This window comes from Suricata suricatta, chromosome 11 (assembly GCF_006229205.1).
Source record: "Suricata suricatta isolate VVHF042 chromosome 11, meerkat_22Aug2017_6uvM2_HiC, whole genome shotgun sequence".
NCBI lineage: Eukaryota > Metazoa > Chordata > Mammalia > Carnivora > Herpestidae > Suricata > Suricata suricatta.
The window spans coordinates 87700744-87722979 of record NC_043710.1 but is presented as its reverse complement, the minus strand read 5'-3'; the positions used below and the strand labels follow the sequence as shown (position 1 = coordinate 87722979).

Below are 22236 nucleotides of genomic sequence, written 5' to 3'. Positions count from 1 at the left end.
AGTTTCAGCAAATCCTCAGAACCCAATGTTGTTGGAAGATGCTATTATCATTTATTTCTGTTTTACAGACCAAGAAGCTGACGGTCAGGGAGGGAAGTCACCTGGCCCAAGGTCAGACATTTATTCAGTTGCAGCGCTAGGCTGGACTCCGAAAACTGTGGTCTTAGACATTTATACAACACTGCATCCCACTTCAGAAGAACATTCGAATAGTGGCAAGAGAGTGAGAGGCATTTGGATGCCCCATCTGTAAGATGATTTTGTTATGGAGTTTCCTAAGCAACAATTCATATTCACAAATGAACCTCTGGGCTCTGAGACAAGAGGGACATACTTTGGGTAACAGAGTAAGCTGGTGATATGAGAAACTGATGTAGGGGTCAAGGGCAGCCTCCCCAAATGTACCACTTGGACATATTATTTTAAATAAAAGTTACTTATGAAATACCCATGCAAGAACGCTCCGATCGATCCTTCTCTGTCCCCCCTGAGATAAGGAAACAAATCTCCCATATGAAAAGGCCCTCCCTATACTAAGAAGTAAAAAGACATCCTTATCACCAGAGAGAATAACTCTAAAGAAAAACAAAACAAAAGAACAACTGCAGAAATAAACTTTGTTACTTTTTACTAATCTACTACCTCAGCCCCAACACCTGTTTTCCTTAACCTGTAAATGCCTTACAGATGTCCTACTGCCTCTTTGTCTGAAAAGTATAAGGACTGCCAGTGTCGATTATCTCTTTAAGTTTCAGTTTCACAATTGGCCTCTGCGTGCATGTAGTATAATTTTGGTTTTTTCCCCTCCTGTTCATCTGTCTCGTGCAAATGTAATTCTTAGTCCAGCTAGAAGACCTTGAGGGTAGAGAAGAAGTTTTTTTCCCTTCACTGACCACCAGCCTACTCACTAAGAGAGAGTATTTGTGATGCGACTCCTTGGGCTGTAAAGCACCTGACAAATAGAAGGCTCCGGTGTTGTCATCAAATGGGGGGGGGGGAGTGAAGGAGCCAGCTAGAGCCTGGAGGGGCCCCAGACTATGGATGGGGCCAAGAGAAAGGGTAAGTAGCTGGGAGGGCTCTTCAGCTCTCTTGGAGCCATTTCCTGTGTGGCCATGTGAAGCCGCCTCAGTGAGCTCTGTGGCTCATGCAGGCCTAGGCAGGAGCTCCACTCTCAGCAGAGTGTATCTGTTCCTCGCAGAGCCCAAGATGTTCTTGGACTTCACAGTCGAGTCAGGCAGGGATTTGAAGGCTGGGGCTTTTGGCCAGAAAGCTCCAAGATTCAGGAGGAGCCCAGACATGTCTTACAGCCTCAGACAACCTGGGATGGAGGTGCTCAGAGGGAGAGGCTGGCTACCTTAGGGCTGAGGGCAGGTGCCCTGTGGGCAGGGACGCTGACTGCCCATGGCGAGGTCTGGCTCCACTTCTTCCCAGCAGTGTGAACTTTGGAAAGTGCCTTAACTGGAGTCCAAATGGCCTTTTCCGAAACATGGCGATATAGTAGGGCCTCTCTTCAAAGATCAGGGGAAAATTAAAAGAGGTAATACATGGAACATACGTAGCCCAGTTCTTGGCTCACAATGCTCAATGAACACTAGCTATAGTTATTGTCGTTAGCGTCATGGAAACTTCTCCATTACTTTCCTTCTATAGCCTGTTAACATGTTCTGCTTTAATACCTTTGAGGGATAACGGCTTGTGTAGGTTTAGGCTCCTTGCAGACTTCAAGGCTGGTTCTCTATCTGATTGATTCCACAGTCTGTTCACTTTGTGTGTTCTTTGCTGAACACATACACTGAAGCCATGTTCCCTTTCAGCCACGCGTCTTCAACCCAGACCCTGGGGACAACAGGCCGTCTTCATGTGCCCCATCTCACTGTCCTCATTTTTTACCGGCTCCCCTATCTCTCTTGAAGCTGTGGCAGACAGAAGGATGTGCATGAGTACAGATGCCATAACAGAATTAGCCCGGATTTGCCTTCCTGTGTCCTTCCCCTAAGTATCCCACAGTTGGTTGCTCTTTGGAATGTATGCATTTGGGTACTTTTTGTCCCTGGACTGATTTTCTTTTCTTTTCTTTCTTTTCCTTTTTTATTTTTTATTTAAAGTTTTATATATTTTGAAGGGGGGGAAGGAAGGAGTGAGGGAGGGAGGCAACAAGTCGGGGAGGGGCACGGAGAGAGACAGGGACAAAGGACCTGGAGCAGGCTCTGTGCTGAGAGCACACAAACATGATCATGACCTGCACTGGTCAGACATTTAACCATTTGAGGCACTCAGGCACCCCCTGACAACAAGACAAGAAGACCACAGTAGCTTCCCATGCTCTCTGCACGCAGGTCAGAACTACACTCCCCCCCCCCCCCCCCCCCCCCCCCCCCCCCCCCCCCCCCCCCCCCCCCCCCCCCCCCCCCCCCCCCCCCCCCCCCCCCCCCCACGACCCCATGATTCTCCATAGATCAGCTAGTGGGATGCTTTGGGGACAAGATCACACCTCAGCTTGCCATCAGCCTAGGCTAGGTACCTTCTTGTCTCTCTAGAACTGGTTACTTCCCTCTGTCCTTCTCTGGTGCCTGTGGCCACATGGATCAATTCCTCAACATGCTTGCTCTACCCCATTCATATCCACCTCCTCTAGGAAGGCTCCCCTGCCCCAGGCCCGTCACACACTCTCATTTCACCTCTGCTTTGTCTTCACCTCTTTCGTTGCTTGGTCATTCTCATTCACCTCTTTCATTGTAATTGAGCAATTGTTGTGTATTTGGTGAACTGTCTCCCCTCCACTGGAATGTCACTCCAAGAGAGCGAGAGTATGTCTGTGTGTTCACTATGGTGTCACTGGGGCCCAGGCATATAATAAATGCTCCATCAATTTTTGAATAAATAAATACATGTTTGGATTAATTTGGATTAATTTTCTCCATCTTACACTTGTTCTCACTATGCTACTCTATTATCTGGCTCTGCTACTATCAGGTGCATGTGGGAGTATGTTATTGGAGATAGTTCTTTTTTTTTTTTTTTTTAGTACGCTCATTTAAAAAACAAGATATAGGGGTGTCTGGGTGGCTCAGTGGGTTGAGCATCAACTTCAGCTCAGGTCACAATCTCGCGGTTGAGCCTGGAGCCTGCTTCAGATTCTGTGTCTCCTTCTCTCTCTGCCCCTCCCCCCACTCATGCACTATATCTCTCTGTCTCAAAGGTAAGTATTAAAACATTAAAAAAATAAAAAAAGACAAGATATAGTTCACATAACTTAAATTCACCCTTTAAAAATGTATGGATCTGTGGGTTTTAAGTATATTTACAACATTTTGCAGCCATCACCATTAACTCATTGCAGAATATTTGCATCGCCCTAAAAATAAGCCTGTGCCCATCAGCAGTCACCCCCAATTCCTACCCCCCTGTTGGTGACCACTAACCTACTTTCTGTCTTTATGGACTGATTATTCTGGACACTTCACAGAAATGGGATCATACAACACATAGTCCTTTTGCCTTCTGTCACTTAGCATAATGCTTTCAAGACTCATCCATATTGTAGTATGTATCAATATTCTGTTCCTGTTTTCTTTAAGTTTATTTATTTTTGAGAGAGAGAGAGAGAGAGAGAGAGAGAGAGAGAGAGAGAGAGTGAGAATGAGCAGGGGAGGGGCAAAGAGAAAGGGAGACAGAGAATCCCAAGCAGGCTCCATGCTGACAGCACGGAGCACAACACAGGGCTTGAACTCACAAATCCATGAGATCATGACTTGAGCCAAAATCAAGAGTCAGACCTTAACTGACTGAGCCATCCGGGTGCCCCCATATTCCATTCCTTTTTATGGCTAGATAATATTCCATTATATGCACAGATCACATCTTGCTTATCTAGTCATCAAGAGATGGACATTTGAGGGGAGCGTGGGTGGCTCAGTCAGTTAAGCATCCGAGTTTAACTCAGGTCATGATCTCACAGTTTGTGAGTTTGAGCCCCGCGTCGGGCTCTGTGCTGACAGCTGAGAGCCTGGAGCCTGCTTTGGATTCTGTGTCTCCTTCTCTTTCTGCCCCTCCCCCACTGTGCTTTGTCTCTCTTCGTCTCTCAAAAATAAATAAATGTAAAAATATTTTTTTAATTAAAAAAAAGAGATGGACATTTGAGTTTTTACTTTTCAGCTAGTACAAATAAAGCTGCTGTGAATGTCTGTGTAAAGTTTTTGTGTGAACATAGGTTTTCATTTCTCTTGGGTATATACTCAGGAGTGGAATTGCTGGGTCACATGGCACCTCTATGTTTAGCTTTTTTGTAGAAATGTCGAAATGTTTTCTGGGAATGGTTTTATTTATTTATTTATTTATTAAATGAAGGGGATGGACCAGTTTAGTAGTTTTTAATTTTTTATTTTTTACATATTTTTAAAATGTTTATTTGTTTATTTTTGATGGGGGCCAGTGAGAGAGGGAGACAGAGAATCCCAAGCAGGCTCTGTGCTGTCAGCAAAAGCCTGACACTGGGCTCAAACTCACACACTGTGAGATCATGACCTGAGTCAAAATCAAGAGTCACGCTTAACTCACTGAACCACCCACGAACCCCATATTTTTGATAAACAGCTCTTTTAGAATTATATTAAAAATCATGGAATGTCTTCTCATGCGTATGTGTGAGTACACAGAATTCTGGGGGGTCCAGAAAGGTCAGAAATTGTCTATGGATCCCAAAGTTCTGTGATTACAGGCTCACACATGACAGCGTTTTAAGGTTAGGTTATTTTCTCAGACACAGAACTCTATCTACATTTTTGGCTTTTCCACATGGGTATAGGAAATGGATAATTTGACTAATGAGTTCCGATCCATGTTCTGATTTCCATCTGGGATCGGAACATTCAGCAGCCAATCAGCCGCCTTAATTTTTTTCCACCCACTCTCTAATCATCTGATTGATGTGCAATTATCTCCGCCTGTTTCGACACTTGCTTCCCTTTCTCATGTTTGCAATCTCATGCCAGATAACCTTCATTTTTTCCCATTTATTTTGTGTGTGCTGGCCACTGTTTGATATAATTATTTTTGCAATCATCTTCTATTAGGTGAAACAATATTGCAGTAGAGAAAGAAGGAGAAAGAAAATAAAAGCCTTCCTGACAAGTTCTAATATTTTATGTTCACAAATAATCTCCCAATATCAGAGCAATAATATTATTTTCTCAATGTGCATTTATTAAAATGTAAAGTAGCTCCATCACATTGGGGACTAAAACCCTTGCATTACCTTGGCCAGAAAATATCACGTATTTATTTCAGATTATATTTCTGGAATTTTAACACTGTCCTTCTCCTCCGCTCAGCCTTTATCTAGCAGGGAAGTGAAACTGAAGGGTTGGTTTCCAAAGAGGCATTGCTGAATGCTTAGGACCTTAACTTGGTTTTAAGAATTGCTTTTGGTTCTTGATTTACAAGTAGGTTCTTTCCTGTGTAATTCTTTTGGCTGAAAACTGAAGAGAGAGATCTCCCTTTGAGGATAGGGTTTTGACACCATATTTTAAGACTGGCATACAGAGGTGAGCGAGAAATAAAGCAGACTTAGAAAGAGGAGAGGGAATAACATGGGGGCGCTCAGGGGTCAGAGGAGCTAGATCCATGATCTATGTATCTATAGCATCCAATGGCACACATGTGGGATTCTGGTGTGAAGTTGAGTTGTTAACCGCCGGGTAACCATGTGGAAAAGATACCAGATTGTAAGGCAGGAGTCAGGACTCCTATTCCTACTTTCCCCTGTAACTAGCTTGGTGACCTTGGACAGATCCTTTCTGCTCTTTGGGTTATTTTTTCAAGGGCAGAAGGAACAGGTGAGCTAGACAAATGGGTTTTTATTTATTATTTATTTAATATTTATTTAAATGTATTTATTATTTATTTAAATGTATTACTTTAATACATTTTAATGTATTAAAATGCCCTGGAGGAATCTGAAAACTATTTTAATATTCAGGCCCTGAGACCAATTAAATCAGAATTTCTCGTGGGTGGGTGAATGAGCCTGGACATTGTTGTCTCTATTAAACACTTCTCAGGTGATTCTATCATGAAGCTAGGGCTGAGAACCCCTGGTTCAGGTGATCTCAAAGTTTCTCCCTGGAGGTCTAGTTGCCCGAAGCTATGAGCTGGGCAGAGATGCCTCATCAGCCAAAGTTGGTGAGATGAGCTGACAGACAAGTGGGCACAATCACTGGATTGTGATTCTGAGCTGGGGGAAGGGGGGTAGGATGGATCCCAAGTGGAACTGAGTTTTTCTCGATATCAGATCTGCATTGGGGTGGGTGAATCTTCCTTTCTTCATGGGCCCGTGGTGCTGAGCAGATAGATGAGCCAAGGATGCTAAAACATCTTTTGTTCCTTGGAGAAAGGTAGGTAGAAAGATAAGCTGGCTTATTATTTTTAGAGTGGAATGGGGATTGTTTAGCCTGGAAGAGAGGGGACTTACAAGGACATGATTTGCAGTCTTCAAGAGGCTGAAAATCTGTCATGTGGAAGAGGGATTGGAGGGATTTTAGATGCTCCAGGGGGCTGAACTTGGGGCAGTGGGTAGAGGGCTGGGAAGTGGATTCTGTGGCATTATAAGGAAGAATTGTTGTAATATAAAGCTGTGCTCCCATAGTCCTCGTCACCTGCTTTTATGACCGTCTTCTCTACCTTGAAACTGTATCTTTTTCATCTCTGTATTCCTAGTACCTAATCCAGTTCCTGACCATTTCTATGATTGTTATTAATGCTTACAATGCAAAGCACTTTTCTTGCTTATTTTCTTTGACTCTTCCAATGCTCTATGAGGTGGGTATATTTATTGCTTCACTTTACAGTTAAGGAAACCAGAGATTTCTAACCAGGGAGGTTAAGTAATATACAAAATCACAGCTAGTGGGCTGTGAACTCAAGCCTGTCTGACTTAAAACCTATGCTGCTTTTTTTTTTTTTGAAAGAGAGAGAGAATGAGAATGAGTAGGGGAGGGACAGAGAGAGAGGGAGAGAGAGAATCTTAAGCAGGTTTGATGCTCATCACGGAGCCCCATGTGGGGCTCAGTCTTAGAATCATGAGATTATGACCTGAACCAAAATCACGAGTCAGATACTCTACCAACTGAGCCACCCAGGCGCCCCTACAACCTGTGTTCCTGTTGTGTTACCTGTCTGCCAGGACCCAGGGTGGGCTGTCTATGGAGGTAGAGGGCTCCCCAATCCCAGAGGTATTCAGGTTGAAGTGACCTGGTTCTGCCATGATTGAATATGGACCCAGTTAGAATCAGTCCACATGATGACAACTCCAAAAGCTGGGCAGAGTTTAAAAGTCTTGGGTCACATGGTATCTGCTCCCATCAGCCCCTGCCCCAACTCCCCACCAGCAGGCAAGGTATTGGCTTTGGCCCCACGGGCCCCATGTGGAACTGTTCCCTTGGTAGCTGCAGTCATTCTAAGGTAAAGGGGTATGGTGGCCTTCTCTGCCACCTGCCTGCTCTCCTCAATAAACCCCATGGTCACAGTTCAGGAGAGAAGACTCCTTTGTATACCCCTGGTGACAGAGCAGAGTGGGGAGTGGAGTCTGGGTGTGTGGGGTAAGATGCGTAACTGCTTTGGCCATGAGGTATTGCATTAGCTTCTCTGTTCATTTCACACAGACACAGTGATTGCACTGCCACATGGCTCAGGGTGCAAGGCAGAGGGTGGAAGCAGCTGATGAAGGAGGGAGTGCTTTAAGGAAGTCTTCCATCAAAATGATGGTGTAGCTGAAGGCACAGAAGCAATAATCTTGAGGTGGCACTGCCAATTAGTGGAGGGAGGCTTGGGAATATGGGTGGGAGCGGAGCTAGCACGAGGCAAGGGGAGACGGGAGGGAGAAGAAAAGATGGTGAGGCTGGGGGCTTCTTTAATGATCCTAATGATCCTTTTTTTTAAGGTTATTTATTTATTTATTTATTTATTTATTTATTTTGGAGGAGAGAGAGAGAGGAAGAGAGAGAATCCCAAGCAGGCTCTGTGTTGTCAGTGTGGAGCCCCAAGTGGGGCTTGAACTCATGAACTGTGAGATTATGAACTGAGCTGAAACCAAGAGTTGGAGACTTAACCAGCTGACCCACCCAGATGCCTCAAGATTGGGGACTTCTTAACACAATGTGTGCTGCTTTAAAGCTGTGGCCACTTCCTTTTGCATGTCCAACATCAAGCCTCATGTAGAAAGAGGAAGTTTGTTAAGATGCAGTGGTGACCTTCCTGTTAGATTGGCTGGGCACAGAGGTGTCCCAGAAATCCCTTCTTTGGAGGGACCAGGAGTTGATGGTGATAAGATGGTAAAGATAGGGAAGAGAGTGAACATTTGAGAATCTGGCGCCAAAGAAATCCTATCCCATTTGTTGCTGATCATAAATGAATGGGATAGGTGATAGGATTGTCATTATATGGATGACAAAACTAAGGCTCAGAGGGGTTTGAAGATTAAATTACAAGTAGAAGTGGGAGAGTCTTATCTTAATGTGATTTAAACACTTGTGTTCATTTTCACTATATCACACTCTCTTAGAGATGAGATCCACTCAAGGCAGCCTGGACTGACGATGAGATTTGGGAGGGTGCTGTCTGAGGAGGCTCTCACAGGTCAATAACCCTCTGGATTTTCCAAGTGAGCTCTGGGAGGAGGTGCTCCTAGCCCAGCCAGGCAGAAGCCATAGTCCTGGGGGCAACTCCAGGATAGAAAGCTGCTCTCATCACCAGACATGGATGTGGTCAGTAGGCATGCCAAAAAATTAGATGGCAGGTCAATGCAGGAACATGGTTCCCTTCTCTCATTTAACTCTGAAGGAGGGGAGGAGGGAGGAGGATGAGCCCCAGATTTACTACAGTGAAGTCCAGAGCTCTTTCTAGGGTATGGGTAAGCTGATATTTAGAACAGAAGTACAAAGTTGGGCATTCATTGTGATTTCTGTTTTTCAGAATTTACACTTAGCTACTTTCAAAAATTATTTACAGAGGCATATTATTTTCTCAGGAAAGGAAAACACTCTCTGAAAGTTCTTCTAGTTTGATTATTGCCCATATATCAGCCCTCTTATCAAATGTTTATGGGTTGTAGAGCAGATGACGATGTATAGCACTGGCATTGTGGAATCCCAGCTAGATGTGTGGCACTGTGTTAGGTACATTACACATGGTATCTTCTTGAATATGCCTCACAACACAACAAGGCAGGTATTTTTATTCCCAGTTTTTAGATGTCGAGTTCTGGAACCCAGAGAGAGGAACTGACTTATCCAGAGTCATCCGCCACATATAAGTGGCAAAATTGAGATTTAAACCCAGGCCTGTCTCACTTAAAAGCTCATGCTCTTCCCAGTCTGTGGCATGAGGCTATGAAATATGCAAATGTCAGAACGAAATCTAGAGTTTGTCTCAATTTACCTATCCAGTGGAAGGAGCCTTCCAAGAGCATCCCCGAGAAGGGCTGTGACTTGATCTCCTCACCTCTCCTGGTGGAACACTGATTAATTACCCCACGGGGTGGAAGTTCCAGTGTTTGGTTCTTCATCTGACCACCCCAGGAAGATCTAATAAATGCCTATGATGTGTCAGGCACTATTCTGGAAGCTAGCAAGCCAGTTCTCATGAATCTTGATTTCCACTTGGGGAGCAAGTATCAGAAATTTAAAAGGTAAATAAACATGAGTTTCAGGTTGTGATAAATGTATCAGAAGTGATGGAACAGAGCAGCAGAGAGGGCCTGTGAATGGCAACCACTTTAGGTTGGACAGTTAGGGAAGATCTTGCTAAGGAGGTGACAGGTGAGCTGTGACTACAGTGACAAGAAGGATTCATCCTGCAAATTTCTAGGGAAGAGCATTAGAAGCAGAGCAAACAGGAGATGGCAAGGCTTTGAGGTGAGCCCGAGTTTGTCACATTAAAGAAGGCTGATGGCCTGGAGAAAAATCAAGTAGGAGGAGGCTGGAAGGAGTGGAGGTTGGAGAGGAAGGCCGAGGCCAGATAGTCTAGAGCCCAGGCACCATAGTGGGGGAGTTGGGCTTTTCTCCTAAGTTGTGGGAAGCCACTGAGTGGGTCTAAATAGGAAAGTGACATGATCTGATTCATAATTTACAAAGATACTCTGTGAAGATCAGTTTGCAAAGAGGTGTTTCTAATTGTTGGGAAGATTATTCCTTCTCCTACTGACCAAACATGGTTTTTCTAGTAATGCCTCCTATACCAAGAACTACAACAAAACCCCTAATGAGGCTACCTCCTTCTTCGAATTTTTATTAGCTATCACATTTCCTTTCAGTTCTACACTTCCCCTCTTCTTTCAGTTGCTGCTTGTATTCTAGACTCGTCACTATCTTGATCATTCCTCATTCACCAGTCTCTTCTTTGTCCAGTTCCTTTTAAAACTGTGGTACCATGATCAAACATACGTTTGGTGAGCCCAGGATTCAGAGGGACTGTTAATTCCATGGACATCCACTAATGAACAGTAGTAGACCAAATCTTTAAGGGGCAGTAGCTCTGCACAGGAAGCTTCTGGGTCCATGGATGGGTCCACACACCTCATACATAATGGTGTATGTATTTGCACACACATGTGTGTTGTGTATGCATTTCTGAGAAGAAATACTTTCATTCAAGCCTCAAGTGTTCATCACTTTCAAAAACAGAGAAGCACTGCTTTAGAAAGTTAAATTGAGGGATTTTCACACTAAGGAGAAACTACAATTAGCCTCTCTTCTAGTCCTACATTCATTCTCTTCCTGCCTACTTCAAATGCCTTTTACAGGTCTCTTGATCTCTTCTTCCTGCCTCATACCCCACTTTAAATTCCTTCTCTAGCTTCTTATAAATCATCCAAACCCAGAGAAGACAAGCTCTACTCTTTTCTTAGAGAAGAGACTAGCGAGGAAGGCTATGTCCAATGGACAGATTGAGAACATATAGAGAAATGGGCAAGGGGCCGAGGGTTTTCTTCTTCTTTTTTTTTTTTTTCCTGGACTCATAGATCTTTGGAACTGACCTGTGTGCCTGGCTTGCAGATTTCTTAAGAGCAGAGCACAGAGTCTGGTAAAGGGCTTGAATGTGAGCTCATGCAAAGGGCAAAGTCATCTTGAAAGAATTATTATTCATTTCCCATTGCAGTTAATTTTGGCACCTTCATCAGAGTTTAAATTCTAGTACCATATCATATCAAAGGGAAAAAAAAGTATTTGATGTACATGTTAATTACTGCCAAGATGTAGCTACTTAAATCAAGAGTTTCAATCTTCATTTGACTATTTGGAACAGCTCTGAGTGGGGGATAGGAAGAACCCCTTTTGATTTGGGTTATTTAAGTAGGTGAGGTGAACTTCAAGTAAAATGGCTTCCTATTTTCTAAACTAACATTTGGAATTAGTACTCAGCTAAAGGAAAAACAGTTAGGAAAATCAAGTTCCTCTAGGAATTCCCAAGACTGCCTATTCTATCAAGTGGGAGAAGGTAGTGAATGATATAATTTTGTGTGCTCAAATACTTGAATCTGCAGAATGATAGCCTAATGGTAAGTGAAATCTTAAAAGCATGTGAGAGGCTTAAAAAGTAGATCTATGTAGAAAATAATATACTATTATTTAAAAGCATAAATTGCCAAAATGATACTGCTCTTGGATACACTCTTTATAAGAACCATGTTGGATGAATCCCTAATGTGCATTTTTTTTTACACCACAAAACTATAAAACCTATCGAAATACCAAGTTATTTGCCAAGTGATTAAATCATAGTCATCTATTATAGTTCTACTAGAACATTGTTTTCTTGCGTTTCCAAGGCTTTATTGCTTCAGATCTAACACTTTGCTCCTAATAATCCCTATTGATTTTACTGTATTACCTTATATTTTTAGATTTGTTTTGCTGCCTTGCACTAAATTCTAACCTTAATGTGCTATATAAAATGAGATACATCATCATGTTTCTTAAACCTTATGAAGATAATTATCTTGTCCACCAGGGATGGAAAAATGCTCATTTTTGGCTGCTGACAAAATGGAGGACCCAGGAGTGAGGGAAGTAGTTTGCAGTTATTTCTGGAGTGGACAGCTCTGAGGTACTGCACATGGGCTGGCTGGGTATTGTTGGGTGTGGGGATTGGGCCCAGGCACAGATTAGAGAAGGGATCTGGGATTGCATTTATGTCACCATTTTGCTATAGGTGCTACTCCCTCCTGGGGTTTGTGGCTCTTACTGAGTCCTCAAGGTGTTTTGCAGACAGTCATTGTTCACACGCTAGATTCTCCAGTGGAGAGCTTGATGTTCTTAAAAAAAGTCATTGCACCTCTGGGTACTGTTTCAATTACTCTTCTTAAAGGTGCCTTCTAAATGCTGTTAAAAATGGAGACAAATTTTTATCACATGCTGAACTTTGAAAATCCATTCTCTGGACAAAAGTTTTGCTGCAGGCAGTAGCTGGTTCTGGCTCCAAAGTGATGAAACTACTGATTCCTCTGGAGGGAGGGCCGCTATGATATCCCCGCGCCCCCCCTGCCCCGTGGGCAGGGCAGCAATCAGAGGCCCCTGTGATCATAGCAAGATGCCCTGTGCTCTCATCAGGTACCAAGGCAATTAAGTTGGTGACTTCATTGCACTTAAGGGGAGGCTACCTTCTTGACTCCCAGGACCTCAAATTCTGAAAGCAGGAAATAATCACAACAGCCACACTTTTTTATATGCTAACGACATGCCACACACTGTTCTAAATACTTTATCTGTATTCATGCTTTTAATCCTTACAATAGATCTCATAAGGCAAATGATCTTGGGTTTGCATTTTACAATGAGGAAACTGGGGCTCTGAAAGGGAATTTTGCACAAGTTCATACAACTAGGGAGTGGTAGATCCAGAACTCTAACCCAGGTAATCTGATTTCCAGAGTCCAGGCTCTTAATTAATTACATTCATATCACATTTATAGTTTGCAAAGTATTATCCACTAATTATGTCATTTGATCGTCCTGACAAACTTTGGTTCCAGTTTAGAATTAGAGGTAAGATAACAGAAATAGGCAGTCATCTGTCTATGGTGACATAGCCAAAACCCACTAGCAGGACAGCTTTCTTCTTCCCTCCTTCTCCTAAACATACCTACAAGAGTGGGGGGTGGGAAGACACACCAACATTTTTTTAAAAAGGGAAGCCAAGGGCCTCTGCACATGCACAGTCTCCGTCTCACCGGAAATCATGTCCCTCCTTAATGGTGTATGAGGCAAACCCCCTGGGGAGCGGCATCCTTGCAGCAAATGGTGTCAGGCTAGATTGTGCACAAATGGATCAAGGGGGGGCGCGCTCTTAGTTCCCTTGCATCTCCATGGGCATCCGCTCCAATGTGCTTTTCTCAGCTTGTTGCTCCTTCACTGTAATTCCAAGGTCTTTGAAGGAAGAGACTATGTTGGTATTTTTTGATGTTGACTGCTTGATGTACTGAAGAGATTTTACAGCCACTGGAATAATCAGAAAAGCATCTGTGTGAATCTTGAATGATGATGAAGGAAGAGAAATAAGCTAAGTGTGACAAGGAAAGGAAAAGGGGCCTCAGAAGATGAGCCAGTGAGAAAAGAGAGGGTCCCTGGGCTCAGGTCTAGGGGGTGTGCAGGGCATCCCCTCTTGCTTTCTTAAAATAACAGACCAGCCAATGGAGATAAGGAGAAATTCACTGACTAAATGTCAAGCTGGAAAACAAAGACATACAGTGAAATTCTAGGTCCCCAAGAAAATGAACAAACCAACCAGAAAAGTCTTTTTCCATGTGTTTGGTCCTGTCTTGGACCCAGCAATACAAGTTATGGCTCCCCCTCCCCCCACCGCCACCCCCAGCTACCTGAAGGGGCTGACAGGTAGATATTTCAGTCCATTGAGAAAGTAATAGTGAGAAGCTGTCTGAAATCAGTAAATAATACTTGAGCTGGTCAGAATCAAAGAGACAGACGCTCACATGAAGAGGGTCGAAGACCTAGTTTCTTCTTTATCTGCAATGGTTGCTTTTTCACCTGTGCCGTGGTTAAAGAAAGGACCATCCCTTTCTTTAACCTACTGATGATAGACGTTGATTTAGTGCTTTGAGATCTCTGTAAGACAAGTCAGGCTACTAACAAGGAAAATGGCATTTTGGGTCAAATCAATAGGAATGAAGGACAAGGACACATAAAGGGAAAAAGCCAGAATGAAGGATAGGAGGGTCAAAAAATGGTGATAAGTTTGTGCAGCTGGGATCATCTGTTATTCTCACTAAAGAGATTATTCTTTTCTTCTCTTCTGATTTCCACCAGGAAAAACACCAAAACCCCAGATCTGTCTTAGACCATGAAGCATGAATCACTTACACCAGAAAGATGAAGAAAGCAACACAGGTGCTTAAAAAGCAATTAAAATTGGAAAGCCCAAATATTTGTGGCTCATTTCTAGCAGGTAAATAAATGCATATTTATACTGGTGTAAAAATGCGGGTCTCCCCTTCCCAGTCTGGGTACTTTTACTGTGGGCTTGGAACACTCTCACATGTTATTCACCTGACAGATTATGCTCCACAGAGGCAGGCTGCCTGGGCATGTCGTGTAATTCAGCATTAAGTATCCTATTGATTCACTGAAGTGCTGCCATGGATGTTAATGGAGACAAATATTGTGGCTGTGATTTTTCAAAGGGCTGAGTAATTCCCAAGCATCAATAACATCTGTCATGATGTAATGCAGGGCGACCTCAAGATGCTTGACTTGAGGCCAACTGTGAGGGCAGGGCTGCTGGAAGGGGCCCTTGGATACTGACCCTGGGCTTAGGGAGGTAGCCTGTACTTTTTCAAGACCTACTAAGGGGAGGATGGTGGGCACTGGGGTGTGGCAGGATGGTGGTGGTTGAAGCAGAGGTGACTATTGACAATATTTCCTAAGGACTTATCACTAAGTTCTCTGATTATTAGAAAGCAGGGGAAACCTACACTCCTATCACAAAAGCTTGCCAGGCCCTGGGAAGTCAAACCCTACCCTGTTGCAGAGAATAGGGTGAATTTCCCCTCCCTCCTTCAAACAAAAACCACTCCTCTGCTCCTACACTAGTGGGCCCTGGATAACAGCTCCTACCCTGTACCCTGCTTGATCTGAGCATAGGACTACTTTAGTGGATGATTCCAGTGACTTCTTCCAGAGAGGTTAATTTTCTTGCTCAGGATTACACGGCGAGGTAATTCATGGACTAGGCTAGAATCCAGGTCTATTCCCAGTCACCTTTAGATAGGATCTCTGAAAACTATATGAATATAAGACCCTAAACAAGTGACATTTCCTTCCCAAAAAGCTCTGTAGAAACTTCAGGGTTAGTAATTGTAAGAAATCAATTATAAACCAAACTCATTTCAGTCAAATTCTGCAGGCTGCCCAATCTTTCCTCCATTCCAATTCAGTTTCCATACTGCCACTCACGTTATCTTGCTACAAGACAAATCTGATCTTCTCACTTCTGGCATAAAGACCTTCATCAGCCCTTCTCTGCTGACAGGCTAAACTCCTTGGCATGATCCTCACAGTCCTCCCCCATCTTCAGTTTGATGTCCTGCCCCTCCTGTTCCTGGCCATTCTGGACATCGCTGACCATTCTATGCCCTCTTAACCACTGCATATTTTATATATGAAATTCTATCTTCCATAGTTTTCCCCACCTGCTATCTGGGAAACTTCTATCCATTCTTAAAAAGAGTCAGTTCCATCCTGCCCCTGAGAACCACCCTGTCGCTTCTGTGTAGTGAGGCCCAGTTTGTCCTATGAGACCCCAGAGAACACAGCTCATCCTTTCTTATATCTTCATTATAACAGCCTTTTTGTGGTATTTGTTTTCTTATTTACTTCCATCACAATGTGAATTTCTGTGGTGGGTGGTCGTACCTTTTTCATTTCTGTATTCTATTTCTGGGCACACAGTAGGTGTACTCCAAATGTTCATTTAATGAATAGGGGAATGTATATTGGAATAGAAAGCTGTTGGGGCAGGAACTATCAGTACAGTTTAGGGGACATACATTGGCCCTGGGAAACACATTTCTGTAGTCCAGGGTCCAGAATGGACCCTCAGGGGACTGAGACTTAGAGGGCAGACAAGCAGTGCCTTAACTCAGCATCATATGGGGGCCTTGGTGGGGTGTGCCATTTTACTACCAAGTTCTTTGAAATCAACAGGCATGAGTTTAATGTACAACTCCTTGGGGAACAGAGGCTGACATTCTAACAGAGGAAACAGCACTCTGCTTTGATAGATACCAGACTGATGAGCAAGATTGATATTCAAATATTCAATCACTGGCATGGCATGGCATGTGCATTGGCTAATCAAAAAGGCGTCCTTTATGGCCAGCATTACTTTTTAGGTGCTGGACAGGAGGAGGTATCTTCAAGCAAGGTCTGGGAATAGAGGAAGCATGTTGGATTAGGGGGCTTGGAATAGTCACTCGTTACCAGTCAGTATAAAAAATATTTCAATACTGACCCTGTACTGCTGTACTGGTGCCAATCTACTGATAAATACAATTAAAGAAATATTGAACCCACTCTCAAAGGAAGGAGTGTGTGTGTGTGTGTGTGTGTGTGTGTGTGTATGCATGTGTGTTTATGTGCAGATGTGTGTAAGAAGGCAGCATTTAAGCTGAACTTTTAACTTGTATATGTATTTCAATATAAGGAGAAACAGGTAGAGAGAAAGGAATTTCAGGCCTAGGGAACTGAGAGAGTTGACAGAAGTGTGATCGGGCCTGTTTGGGAAAGGTGATCTCGCAGGATGCTTGGAATCGCTGGGGGCAATGGGAAAGGATAAGTAGTTTAAGGCCAGGTTGCAAAGGACCTTGAATGCCATGCAGAAGCACTGGTAGCTTACCTCTGTTCCCACAGGCAGCCCTCTAGCCAAACCTTATTGTTGCTGGGCAGGCCTTAGGGTGGCTCTTACTGGGACAACCAGTGCTACTGTCTTCACCTAGTCTGGGGCTGTCACCTGGTGAGGAGGACAAGCTTTTCCTTAATTAAGAATGTCATGGCAGCCTCCCTGGCTCCATGGTGACTGACGCTGCCTGTCCGGCTGCCATGTGGCCGATGTGTCCTACCACGGTACATCATCTCCTAATTAACACATCTTGTCAGGTCCAGCGGTTGGCTTCAGTAAACATGCTCCTAGCAGCTGTCACTGGGACCCTGCGTGGGGCCTCCTGCCTCATTAGCTAGAGAGAAGGGAGATGATGCAGGCAGCAGGGTGGAGGGAGAGGGATGTTCTTTGTGGGGAAGGGTGTTGGCAGGCTTAGAGGGATGTCAGATGCTCAGAGAGAACTCACAGGGCCCAGTGGGCCTCTTTCCTTGGTGTATGACAGGATGGGGGGCGGCACCGTAGTCAGAATACTGGGCCAGGAATTGGGAGGCCTGCTTCCTCATTCTGTCTCTCCCACTTCTGAGCAGGGCTAGGTGTCCCCCTACTTCTGTATGTTGAAGCCCTAACCCTCAATATGGTGGTATTAGAGGTGGGAGTTGGGGAGATGTGTAGGTTCAGATAAGGTCATGAAGTGGAGCTCCATGCTGGGATTAAAGCCCTTATAAAGAGAGGAAAAAACAAGATCTCTTTCTTTCTTTGCACACATGAAGCAAAGGCCACGTGAGGACATAATCAGGAAGAAGGAGGGTCCTCTTGCAAATCCAACCATGCTGGTACTCTCATCTCAGACTTCCAGCCTCCAGAACCATTTCTGATGCTAAATCCACTTAAGTCTATCGTAAGTTGTTAAAACAGCCTGAATGAACAAGACAAAGCTCAATCTTTTCATTTGGAAAATGGGGCTGATTTCAGCCCAACCTACCTCTCAGGCTTGCTGAATGACTCCAATGAGAAAATAGACATTCTGAGAGATAAGCCCTAAATACCACAAAATAACAAGTCTAAAGCATGGTTCTAATTTGGGGATATCAGGAAGCATTCTTCGCTCAGACAAGCTCAGGTATGTTTCTCTGAACATACTTCGCTTATCTTTCCAGAGCCTCCTGCCTGTATCCTCTCATTGCTCAATGTATCAAGCCCTTGTTCTCCCCTCTTGAATCCTGCCAAACCCTCTCCCTCCTTGGAGGTCCCACTCACCTCACCTTCTCCATAAGAAGGAACATGGGAAGGTCCCAGAAGGAAATGTTCTCTTTCCTTTGGCTGCTGGAACACCATCCTGGGCTCTGTGGGCAAGTAGCTTACCTTCCAGTGACTGTGTGGACATACTTAGCCTACCTCCTCCCCCTTGATTTTGAGATCTAGCTTCTGTACCCTGTACCCTGAGAGCACATAGTTGGCAGTTGATCAAAGTCTGCTGAACAGGAAAAGCAGTACCTCTCCTTGCAGCTCTCACAGCAAAGGTGGGTGGTCTCACAATTTTTTTTCAACAATTTGTTCTATTGTTCACCTTTCTATAGTCCTTCTGTGGTCTAATCTACTTATCCATTGGATCTAATCTAAAATACTTGCATATTTGTTTCCTCTTTCCCTACCAGAAAATAGAAACTGGATTGCAATCCTCTCCCCCTATACTGGGATGGTAATATTGAGCATTCTATCTTTTCCTAGACTTTAGATTCCCCGAGTCCAGTCTGTAATCTGGTACTACTTGCCAAACCCAAAACTGGCTCCTTTATAGGGTCTATCCTGGATAAAGTCTGAGCAACTGAGGATGTCATGAAAGTGTTTGGTTGTAGCAGGGAGGCCGATTTTCCCAACCCAGCAGAGGCATCCAACCTGTGAATCTTTGATAAGGATCATTTACAGGGCATACCCTAATGAATGGAGCCAGGAATGACTGACCTTGGAATGCAAGTTGAAGATTTTAATTAAAAAGCTTTTTAATTTTCCCCTTTTCTCTCTTTTGCTCCAACCCCCATGGTACATATTTCTTGAATCTAGACCAGGCCTGTAACCAAAGGAGAGTATTTCATACTTCCTTTGACTAAGTTGCTCTCTGGGGGGTTTCAAGCTCTTCGTTAGTGAGGGCCTACTGTGTGGGCTTGGTTTGACAAAGACTGCACACGTGGGTGGAGGAAGACCAGGAGTTCACTATGCTGTCAGGAGCCAAGCAGATGTCTGTACCCCAGGAAGCACAGTGGGGATCCAAACAGCTCATGAATAAGTGGCAGCTGCCAGCCTCATGAGCTTCCTGGGGCGAAGCTCTGGGGTGAGGGCTGGGGGGACCAGCTGAGAGACTTCCGGGCCAAAGGGGTGTTTCTTGGGCCTCTCATGACACTTTTCTTTCCAAATGGCTAAAGTGAGTGGAAAGCAAAAGCAGCTGCGAGAAAAAGGCTTTGTTTGCATTGCTTTCTCTAGGGGTGGAAAGGCTACTGTGCTGGAAAATACCTTCTGTTTGCTTCTCCAGATCCATCCACCTTGCCCCGTGCCCTGGGAATCTGAACTGTCTGGACTCCATCAGTACAATTCCTTGCCATAGGCTTTGGATTAGATCTGGCCAATGAGGAGGCCTTGGCAGGACATTAGAGGGAAGCAAGACAATGAGGCTAGACTATTTATTCCAGTGGGTTTTTCTCTGTCGGATCATCAGGGACTGGTCTGTCTCTTGACTGAAGTTCACAATTTCTTGTTAAGGAGATTACCCTATAAGATGCTCTCCTTCCTGGTTCTGTTAACCACTCCTTCCCTCACCCTTGTAGGCATGGGGTGGTAAGGTCTGCCTCTCTTTCTAGCCCCAAGGTACTCTATCATTTTTTGTGTACTCCCTGAGCACAACTTTGGAAACGGTTCCTTTATTAAAATCTTTCCAGATTACCTAGTTCCCATGTGTCATCTGTTTTCTGCCAGGACTTGATAGAATCACTTCCCTTCCAAGCCACTCCCTTTCGTTGGACACAGGGTTAGAGTTATCCTGTTTGCTTCAGCTTATTCCTGGAATGCCAGCTTTGATGCGGAACAGGATACAAAATCTTGTTGGTGATAAAGGGCCCCATTTCAGGTAGATGAATTGGTTTTGGAAAGGTGCTGGTGAGTTTGCTTGCTAGGACCCCAGGGATAGTCCTCAAACTTATCCAGTGGTCTTCGTAGGGTGGAGCAGAAGCTCTGTGTGTGTGTGTGTGTGTGTGTGTGTGTGTGTGTGTGTGTGTGTTTGGGGGATGAGGTGGAAATGGGGTTCATTCCTCCCCAGAATGCTTTATTCAGGCTATGGTGCTATTCTTATTTATAGATGCGGCTATAGCAGTTGAGTGACTTGACAGGAATTTGAAGGGCATGCTCTGGCTTACTAATACCTAGCAAAGAACTGACACAGGTGTTCTAGAAATTGGTGAGAATCTCTCCCTCTTTCATTCCTTTTATCTATAGTTTGCTCCCTGTTGACTATGAAGACTGATTTCAAGGATTTTATAAGGAAGCGAGTAAGAGCACTGATTCCAGGGTAGAAAAGACTCCACTGAGATGGGGTCTCTTATAAGGCCAGGCTTCCTGGATTCTTCTTATGCAGTTATTGGTTTACCTCCCTACCTCTCTCTGGAGCCAGCCTCTGAGTAGTGCTTCTGATCTTGGTTTAGCTGACAGATGGCTTCTTACAGGTGCCTCATTCCAGGACCTTGAACTTTTAGAAGCATGCACTGCCCTACCCAGGGGCTCATCTTTGACTCCTGACTGACCATTCTGTCCAGGGGTTTGGTTGGTGTTCTCAACCCATAGGGCCTGAACTCAAGTTACTGCCAGCATCCACAGTAGCCTGACAAGGTGAATCTGTCCCTACCCTGATGCCATGACTGGCTGCACCATAGGTCTGCTTATCCCTCAACATCCCTCTCTTTCCACTCCACTTCTCCTAGTGGGGTTCCCTGACCGATTGGCAGAGAAAGAGGCACTTTCTCCTTGATGTGTCCTGTCTTAAGTGTTAGCTTCCACCCTTTCCAGTATTTCCCATACCAAAAAATGGAATTGAACCTCTCTTCTTGTCCACAATGCCATAGCAGCTACTTCATCTTTACTCTTCATTCAGTAGTCTGTACAGTCAATCAATATTCATTCATCAGCTTATTCATTTATTCTTCTGCTATCGAGCAACCTCCAGGTGCCTGAATTTGCTAACATTATCTTATTCAATCTTCACATATCTCTATCAGGTATGTTCTTTTCTCACTGCCATTCTACACAGGAGGAAACAGGTGTCAGGAGTGGCTTGCTGAGGGCCACACAGCTGGTGAGTGTTGGAGCCAGGGTTTGAAGCAGGTAGTAAGACACTGGAACTTGTCCTCTCAAATCCCAGCATGAGGTTTCTATTTGCAGACAATTTGAAATTGTTCATATGTAGAAGTAAAAGGTCCTGGGCAGATTCTCTCTCCTTCTTCCCCAAACCACACTTCCAACTGGCTGTGCTCAGAGCAGATATAACTGTGTGTGTACAAAGAGAGATGAAGAGAGAAGTGTTGAAGTATTGAGAGAGAAGGGGAGGGAGGGCAACTACAGGTGGAGACAATTCACCCTGAGATGATTTGCATCTGCAGCTGAAGGGAGTGCATGTCACGCTGTCACAGCCTTTTCCTTTATTGACACAATAACAATCTCTTACTTTTGTGTAGCACTTTGTAGCTTTCAACTCCATTAGCTCATTTTATCCCTGCAACAATCTTGCAAAGAGGTAAGAATTGTTATTCTTATTTGCAGATGAAAAGGCTTGGTGAGGTTATGTTAATTTTTCCCAAGTGGAGGATCCTCGATGAAAACCATTTGGTGAAAAGGTTGGCTTCCCAGAGTCCCAGAAACCTCTCCTTCCTGGTTTCCAAGCCACTTAGACTATATAAAGTGGTAGTTCTCAAATCTTACTAGGCATCAGAATTACCTGGAAGGCTATCAGAGATTTCTGGGCCCCACCCAGTTTTTGATTCAGGAGGTGTGGGAGGCCTGTGGGCTAAAGAAATCCCAGACAAATAAAAAATTGCCCCTGTGGGTCTTTCCTTGGGGAGAGAAATTTGTGTGCATCTTGCTTTAGTGACTGACTACTGTGTGGCCCAGAGAAGGGGAAGAAAACCTCAGGCTTTTTGGTTCAGACACATAAAAGGAAAATGTCCACACAGGTGATTATTAATTCATTGTTCAATTAAGTTATGATCTCTAAAATTATCACAATATTTGGCTGGGAGGAAGGCAGCATTGAATAGCTTGTTTCATGTAATGTGTGAATAATGTAACTTTATTACTTTTCTTGCTAGTGAGTAA

At 44.1% G+C, this 22236-nt stretch overlaps 1 protein-coding gene and 1 long non-coding RNA gene across 6 annotated transcripts in view; one reads left to right on the top strand and one right to left on the bottom strand.

Annotated features, from left to right (window-relative positions):
- Positions 1-22236, bottom strand: part of KIRREL3 (kirre like nephrin family adhesion molecule 3) — a 548409-nt gene that overhangs the window by 170550 nt on the left and 355623 nt on the right. The window lies entirely within an intron of this gene.
- On the top strand, positions 1000-14389 carry LOC115306118. The gene is made up of 3 exons (XR_003915197.1): positions 1000-1059; positions 12004-12099; positions 14316-14389. It is a non-coding gene; the product is annotated as an uncharacterized LOC115306118 (long non-coding RNA).